Source organism: Pocillopora verrucosa, chromosome 4 (genome assembly GCF_036669915.1).
Source record: "Pocillopora verrucosa isolate sample1 chromosome 4, ASM3666991v2, whole genome shotgun sequence".
NCBI lineage: Eukaryota > Metazoa > Cnidaria > Anthozoa > Scleractinia > Pocilloporidae > Pocillopora > Pocillopora verrucosa.
This window is the reverse complement of record NC_089315.1, coordinates 24,661,367-24,668,409: the sequence shown is the minus strand read 5'-3', so window position 1 is coordinate 24,668,409 and position 7,043 is coordinate 24,661,367. Positions and strand designations below refer to the sequence as shown.

Below are 7,043 nucleotides of genomic sequence, written 5' to 3'. Positions count from 1 at the left end.
CTGCTTATGATAAGATGTCCTTGAAAATTTATTTTTAATTATTATCGTGAAATAAGCTGCTTACTAAATTGTCACTTTTTATCGAAAACAATTTCAGCATAAATTTTTCATTCAAATAATGGAGTAAACAAATTGAGACATTCGTAATGGTGATATATGGATCCCCAAAAGGATTAATTGGTTTCTGTGTCTTTCCTATTTTCCTTTTTAGTGTCATTCTGGAATAGTTTTTTTTAAAGGTAAAAACTAATGAAAGTACAATGTACAACTAAGCATGGTTACAATTTTCAGTTTTTGCTCGCGCTACAGGTTCACGTTAACGGTACTATTTATTTTGGTTAGGTTGCACGTCTAGCAATTTGACAAAAAATTGTATACTCGCATTTATAACAAATACTTGCACACAGGTGCGATTTCAGCAAAACACTTTCGTATCTTCCTTGAAGTAGATGGCAAACATTTTAGTTATCATTGCTTTTTTTTGCCAATGAAAGCTAAGTTTGAGTACTTTGGTAAAATAAACTTACTCCGATTTCACTGGAATTACGAGCTGGTGATCAATATATATAACACACAACTAAAATATATACAATTAGAATTGTGCCTGTTCATCCACAAGTAAAATATCGATATTATTTCTGTTAATTACAACATTCTGGTCAAGTTCAAAAGAGCCCAGCTTCTTCGCAGAGCTGCAGACAGAACTTCCTCATAAAAGTGTTTTTTGTTCCCAACATTCTCTGACTTGAGAATCTCTTGTGACGTAGTTCTTGCAGCACAGTTTCATTAGGATCACTAGCGGTGTCACCCAGCTCCTTGTTTCTATCTCGTCTGAGAAGGTAACCTGTAAGAGGAGAACACAACATTGATCACATGTTTCCTTACCGCACCACCTCTCCCCCCTCTCCCCTTCGGTCATAAAAAAAAAAAAATCATGAGACCATTATATTTATGACGATGGTAAATGATCACTTGTCGCGCACGTAGTTGTTTGTTTGGGATGGCGATGAGATTTTTTGAATTTAAACATTAGATTATGGGAGACGTATTTTCTTACCAGAGGATATCCTTTGGACATGACTGTGATGATAATTAACAGTTATTCCCATAGAGGTAATAGTTATACATCAAATATTTTGCTCGCGTGCGATTTGTCTTAACGCATCCCGTGACTGAATATTCCCTACCTAAAACTAGGGATATCATCCATTGGTGTATTCCCCGAATTTTTCAAACCTTACGTTCACTACGATAACCCTTCGTTTAAAATTAAAGTTAAGATGAGAGAGAGTTTTGTAGTTGTTACAGAAGAAGGGAACTTTTTTTGGTCGTAAAGTCCTACCAGGGAACACTCAAAAGTAAACACGCCACGCATCAAACAGTAACTGTTCGTAAACATGTTTTCATGCCCTTTGCAAAATATTTAAGTGATAATAAACACAATAGCTTTTTTGCGCGCGAAAATATGCTTATTTTTTTTTCACTGGACATTATCTGTTCCTCAAACCTGACAGTTTTCCATCGCGCTTCGCTTTTCGAAATCTGTTCGCAATACTACCCTAAGCAAAAGTTTTTACATAGCACACCCAAAAACGTCTGCACCTGCTCAGTGCGATTTAAACGATCCTGTGGAAATGTCCCGTAGGATAACGAAAAATAGAGCCATTTTCCTAAAACGAATTATAACCATAATAATTGGCAAAGTTTTGATATGTGAAATTCTGAAATACACTCCCTCTTTTGATGCCGTTTTTCTGTGTATCGTCTTGACTACTACCTTCTTGGGCATTCTTTCTTGAATTCTCTTCATTTTTTTCAACCTGTAAAGCGCACCATTTTCTATTACTGTGATAAATCTGTTTATTCTAAGTATATGATGCCAACATCATTATAGGGTAAATAACACAGAGTTAAACTTATGATGATATCATATACAACGAAAAACCAAATCTAACTAAAGAGCTTCAATAAGATAAAGCAAGATACTTTAAGATATTATGGCCTCAGTTACATTGCAATTAACATTGAGGTACCTTGAAAGCCTTGGCACAATGAAGGCCTGGCTTGCATGCATCTCTCTTTTAGTTTGGCATTAACTAATTTGCTGTTATTTTCCAGTGTTTCATTACCTTCGTCCTTTCTGAAGACATGATTTCTCTTGAAAGTTGGATTCCAAGTTTTGCAGTTGGCTTGTTAATTGCCTCATTTCTAGCTCCAAGCGTTGATTGTCGTCTCTGAGGGCCAAATTTTCCGATCTCAGCCTCCTAGGGGAGTCTTGTGGCTGTAAGGGGATTCCCTAAAGAAAAAGATAAAAGGTTTGGCGAGCGCTAGGGTGATTCAAATTAAATCAAGCGTTACAATAATAAAGGTTCGAAGTTTTGAACCAAAAAGCATAATAGTTTAATATTATTTTCTGACTTGGATTTAAATTTATTTTTTAAGCGGTGGCTCCTTTAATGAGTAATTATCGTCGTGATACTCACGGTAAAGATGGGACTTATTGCCCTATTGACTTTTTCTGTTCTCTTTGTCATCTCCCGTTGTAACTCTTGCCTCAAGCTTGTTCTTCAGGTCTTCCTTTTCCTTTAAGACTGGTTTTTCCATTCTTTCCTTTTCTAGTTCAAACTCGTCTTCTAACCTGCTACGATCTCGCCTCACTGGTTTCCTCATCTCCCAGCGTTGCATTCTTCAGTTCATCGATTTTCTAACTGTTGTTCACTGATTGTCTCTTCAGAGACTTTTTCTCTCGAGCTATTTTTTTGTGCAACTTCTTCTTCCATTTTAGACAGACAGTATCTCCATCTTGTAATTAGGCAATGCTTTTCTCTACAAATTCCTGTCTACAACGGAAGGATCCTCAGGGTTGTATATCTTATCTTGATAAGTCGTCGCTTTTCTTGCAGGTTTCCAATTTCTCGCCTTAAGCCCTGCAGTGTTTCTTTCAAACTTACGTTTTCTCCTCTTTCATTTCTTATCATATTCTTCCTCTAAGGTTTTCTTTACGGACCTCCAGTTCCTTTCCATAAGCCTCGTCCTCGTGGCCACTCCTAACACCTCTTTCATCCTCATAGACTTTTGCCTTGTCACTATCGATGGCACGTCCTTTGAGACGATCTTCTAGTTCTTTTCTCCTCTGTTCGGATTTTTCCAACTGCTCTTTTAAATCCTCCAAATTTGTCTCATGCTTCTGCGTCTCGTTTGCCAACTTGCTGTCGAAGTCTTCTTGAAGATTGCTCATAAGTCGCTTTTTGTACAGTTCCCAGTCTTCCTTGAGCTTTATCCTATCCCGTTCGTAAATTTCTCCATAGTTTTGCTGTTTCTTTCTCTTTCTTGTGTATCAGTCTAATTTCTTTTTTTGTTTTGCTGTTTTCAATTTCACTACCTCTTTAAGAAGGTTTTGAATAGTTGATTCAAGAGCCTTCTTTTCTTCCTCGTGCATCTTCTTCAGGGCTTCTTTTTCACTATCGTTTGTGTTCTCTAACAATTTATTTTATCTTCTGAATCTTTCCTCTGCTTTCAGTATATCAATCTCCACGTTTTCTATTTCTTTAGAGTGTTCTTGTAAGATTTTAGAAAGAATTTCATGGAAGTCGGTTTCTGGCTGCTATATTTTTTTCAAGAAATTGTTCGTATATCTTCTTCTCAACAGACGCCTTAATTTCCTTTTTCTCTATAGAAAACTTTCGATTTATTTCCGTTGCCATTTTCTTCATTTCTCTGTTTGTGTTGCTCGTCATTTTTCAGCTAGCTTTCTCTTCAATTCATCATCAAACGTTTTTTTGTAGCCTTTCTTTTTCTACCTTGAACATTTCTTGCAGTTCATCTCTTTCTGTCTGTCTTCCATTGTTCTGCGAGATTTTGTAACTCCGTTGATGGACTCTTTCCTTGTTTTGTTTCCTGATCTCCCCCCTTCTTGTTTTAATGTTTGTGATAACAAGCCATTGTCCTCATGACTGATACCTTTTGAGGTTCCACTTTCGATATTTTCGTTTGGAACATCAATTTCTGTGGAGAACCTTTCACTTGATTCTTTCAGTTCCTCTTGAAGTTTTGCTAATAGTTCCTTTAAGATCATCATTCATGGCAAACAACTCTTGAAGCTGGGACTCATCGAGCTCACGTTTTAGAGGCCACCAGCTCTTCCATCATCTCTGACTTCTCTTTTTCACACTCTTCCAACACTCTCTCTTTTTCTTCATCGTGAGTGACAATTACCTCGCTTAATGCTTCTTTTAGTTCCTTAACTTCTTTCTTTAAACGCTTGTTTTCTGTGTCGATTCTCCGAGCTTCTTCCTTAGCTGATCATATCTTCTAATAGTTTTCCGTTTTCTTTGTCATCACTCTGTTGTTTAAGGAGAAGTTCCTTCTCTCTCTAATCAGCTGTTAAGCTCATCAAGCAAATCCCTTTTGCTTTCTTCAATGGACAATCTTCTCTTCTTTTCCCTTTTTTTTTAAGTCTTCTTGAAGTTGTTTGTTTGTCCTGCTTCAACTCGATTTCTTCTTTAAATCCTTTTCCGTGTCTCCTCTGGCGTTTTCACCTTCGTCATCGCCTACCTGCTTTCATTTTCAGATCAACAATGTCTTGAAGCAAATCTTGGACATCTTTTTCGTATTTCTCTTTTAAAATAGTTACTTCCTCAAGCTCGCTCTCTCCCCAACTCCTTTATTCTACTTTGCAAACAATCTAAATCGTCTTTCTTGCATTTCCACTTTCTGTGGCTGCTTTTGCTTCTTGCTAAATACTTTCAGACCAATTTGAGATTGGAGCTTCACTCGGAACGGCTTTATTTTTCTCGGGTAAACTATCACTAAATATTTCATCCATGTACTCGAGATTGAAATGCTCCACTTGCCTTGATCTCTCCACGCTTACGATTTCCTCGTTTATGACTTCTTGAACTTGGGTAGCAGAGATTCTTCTTGTGGGTATCATTGATTTTTGGGTTCCTTCGGAATAAGGTTTTCCTAGCGCACTGATATCCATATCACACAAATCTACCAGCCGTTTCAACGATTGTCCGTGTCCCTTTTGTTGATCACTAGCGCTGGTTTTCTCTTCACTTGCTACCGAGTTTGCACCATCACGATCGGGAACCTCGTAATGGTTAAACTCGTCGTGGTCATTAATTTCACAGACTATCCTCTAAAGGTCGACGCGCGTTGGCATAGTTTAAATTAGCACTTCGCGCTTTGGTCAGTGGGACTTCGAGTTAACAAAAACACGTGGTACAATCCTCGGGTAGACAATGTGACTTGTCGACCACGGGCCCACTCCAAATCGCCTACTTCGACCTGACGTGATTTTTTTCAATTGCATTTCATAAGCTTTCCAACACCAAATGGGCTAATGTCGATTACTCTCGTGACAACAGTCCATTCAAGAGGCATCAAAGCTCCCTTAACAGAAGCAAAAGTCACTGCGGCGTTCATATCGTTACTTTCGCTTCTTGTTGACCTCATCAGTTCCCTCCGCAAGTTTCTGCTCCCACCTCTCTTAGATAGCCTGTCTCAATTTTGACGCGCTTAAAGCTCTTCGTTCTCACTAACGACTACTACAATCTGGTTTTGGTCGCTTGATTGAATTTCCTCGCGGTTCTGTTCCCATTCTCCAAGTTGAAACGTTTCCCTCAGCTTTCAGGTACGGAGATTTTGGGTCTTTCTTTCACCTTCTGAAATGGTAATTATATTGGGCTCCTTTTTCGTGCAACACGAAACTATCTGAGCAAATTTTTTACTTCCTCTGTCAGAGCCGTTTCTGAACACCAATGGACCCACAGTGCCAACATTTTCGTCTTCTTTATAGTCTATTTTCGGGTATTTTTTGCCAGAACATTATCTAATGTGGGACTTGATTTTCCTTGACAGTTCTCAACGCCTGACAAGTCATTAATAGGATCTGGGAACCTTTTTTTACTCCGTGCGGTAACTTCAGCAACTCTTCAGCCAATTCCACTCCCACCGTGAGAGTTAGTTTTTGCAGCCTTTTGTTGGACTCCAGATTTTCAGTGCTTAGTTTTTTGAATTTTCTCCTCATATTCTGAAAAACATTCAGTGGCTGAACTATTGGCCAAACCTTCCGTCTCTGTCAATGCACGAAGGTCACCGTTTTCCCTTTTAACTTTGTCTAACTCTCTTTCATAACCGAGAATAACCTCTCCCAAGGTCTCCTCTTTCTCTGCCATCATGCCGAGGCTTCAAAAAGAGGCTGTTTGTCGGTGCAAGAGCTCTCGGAGAGATTGTCCATCAAAATCTCATTAAAGAGATCGCTCCCGACTTGATGGTAGAGTTTTGTAAGTGTACCTTCTTTCTTGGTGAGCTCCTCGTTTTCTTTATGCTTTGCTTCGATTTCCTTTTCGTATTCGTCATAAAACATCTGCGAGTGACTTTCCTTCATCTTCCATTCGTCGGACTGCATTATGGTAAACGTGGTTGCTTTGCGATGTCGGTGTTTTATTCGATGTGTTCAATATTTCATTAACGAGTTCCCTACCAACTTTATCAGATATCACGTCAAGCTCATTGGCAAGGATCTTTTTCACGGTCTTGATTTCATCTATTTCACTTTCTTGGGATGTAGCCATCGATAGTATGTCACCGGACACCAGTTCCTTAAGCGTTAAGATTTCGTGATCCTTCTCCTTTAGTTCGTTTTCGTAGTCTTTTAAAATATCCTCGAGGGCGGTATCGTTTTTTTCTCTCCATGACCTCCACTGCCCTGAGGACGATCCCTTCAGCTCTATTTTTGCCGGAGTGTTTTAAGCTGTTGCACCAAGTCCATCCCGATCCTCTTTTCCAACAGAGTTTGTTCTCGAACTTTGTTTTTCAAGTTTGAAATCTCATCTTCATATTTCTGATATCTTGTCTGCAAGTGATAACTTTTCTGTGTCCTCGGAAACAAGATTACGCATGGCAGAAATTTCTCTCTTCATACTCTCGAGTCTGTTTTCCGTATTGTTTTGTAACCTCAGCCAGGGTTTTTGCTCGTTATTCATTATTCTAAGAGCATTTAGAGGTATATTTTCTTCTGTTTCACTAGGGTTTAA

The 7,043-nt window shown here is 38.7% G+C and overlaps 1 pseudogene; it reads right to left on the bottom strand.

Moving 5' to 3' along the window:
- Window positions 1-2,125: 2,125 nt before the first annotated feature.
- Window positions 2,126-6,415, bottom strand: LOC131779353 (trichohyalin-like; annotated as a pseudogene).
- Between the last annotated feature and the right edge of the window lie 628 nt (window positions 6,416-7,043).